Below are 1,726 nucleotides of genomic sequence, written 5' to 3'. Positions count from 1 at the left end.
AGGAAAGTGATCTGTGCACTGATCGGATCGATCACCGTCCTCGTGATGATCCATTGATCAGGAGCATTTAGAAATTAATCACCAATGATACATGGCTCAAATTCTCAACTCTTGAGAATATGTATCATCATCTTATTAATTTCTTGGACGATTCATAGACACACAAACAATATGAATGAAAAGATGCCTTTTATTTATTCAATAATAAATAGTCAAGTACAAAATTATGTCCCTAGAATCAACAATGTGTCAGCCAAATTGGCTTCTAGGGCATACATCTAACACAAATAATCAGAATTGGATAAGGAGAAAAATCCCTAAATTTTAGGAACCCATCCTTATCTTCTTGGAGAAGAATGACACCTTAATTTATTCCCAATATTTTCTATGCCTATCCTCTTTATTTTTGGCCAAAAATTGGCATGAGAAGAGAGGAGGCGTGGGGCTATAATTTCTATAAAAATGGCACCTTAAATCTTTCTAGAAAGATTTAGATGAATTTCCTAATTTGTAGGGATTGCATGGTGCATGAAATAGGATGGTCTGTGGCTGAACTTTGGACGCATGAATTCCTATCTTTTAGGGATCCAAAATACACGAAATTTGGATATGTTTATCTCCTCTTAGTTGCCAAACCACCAGAATTTTTTGGGAATTTTATCAGCCAAATTAGTTGGCTAAATTAGGTGTGATACGTGGGGAGATCTTTTGGCTATAAAAGACCCCCATGCCTTGGGTTCAAGATATACCATATTTAGAGGTTTCAAAAAATTCTGAAAAATTTTCCTGAGGGCCTCCATCCCTTCTTCTCCTTCTTCCTCACGTCCATCCTCCATCTCCTTGAAGAACAATCAAAGGTTGAGTATTTAGAAGGAGAAAGCTTCAGCGATTGCAGCGTTCCTGCGTGAGCTAGCACTCCCGCGGAAGACGATCTACCTAGGGCTTCGCGTGTACTTCTCGTAGAGGCCATTCGTGTGCGTGGCTGCGAAGTCAAGGATCAGATCCATAAGTTTCTTCCATCATAAAAGGTATTAATCCCACATCAATATTTTATTTTGGAGTCAGGGTCTAGGTCTGATTCCCCGAGGTTTTACCCTCCTTTGGGGCTCCTCACAGAGTTATCTCCAAAATCCATTCGATGGATATTCGGAGATTAATCGGAATAGAGTTATTAAGTTTCAGATCTGATAGTTAATCATGCATGAAAGTTTTAGCATAATTGTTTAAACGATTCCGGCATAATCCTATGTATTCTTAAGGTGCTGATTTCTAGATTTGATCTTGTAAGCATGCATGAATTAAATTGTTTGATTCGGTTTTTCCGCTGCGTTTTAAAACTTAAAAAGAACTACGTATGGCTTGATCCCTGTTATAAAGGGGTACGTAGGCAACCCGATCAGGTTCAGCCATGGTTTTAAAAAAAAAAAAATTCAGTATGCTTAATACCGAAGAACCTAGGATTCACTTTTAGTGGTATCAGAGCCAGGTTTATGTTTAAACTTTTATGTTTTAATTTTTTCAATTAAATCTGAAATCATGAGCATGCTTAGATTAGATTTAAAGTATTTTTTGTGATTGATTTGGTTGCTGATTATGCATGATTAACTAGATCTGAAATTTTAGATGCATATGATGCATGTTTGTGTTAGGATTAGTAACATGAATAAATCTGAAATTATAATATTGTTTAGATTAGATCTATATAAAGTTTATGATTCATATGATC

This window comes from Phoenix dactylifera, chromosome 16 (assembly GCF_051530095.1).
Source record: "Phoenix dactylifera cultivar Ajwa chromosome 16, Ajwa_hap1_PhDact_Kaust_v1.1, whole genome shotgun sequence".
Taxonomy (NCBI): Eukaryota; Viridiplantae; Streptophyta; class Magnoliopsida; order Arecales; family Arecaceae; genus Phoenix; species Phoenix dactylifera.
The sequence above is the reverse complement of the archived record's forward strand: the minus strand, read 5'-3'. Positions refer to the sequence as shown.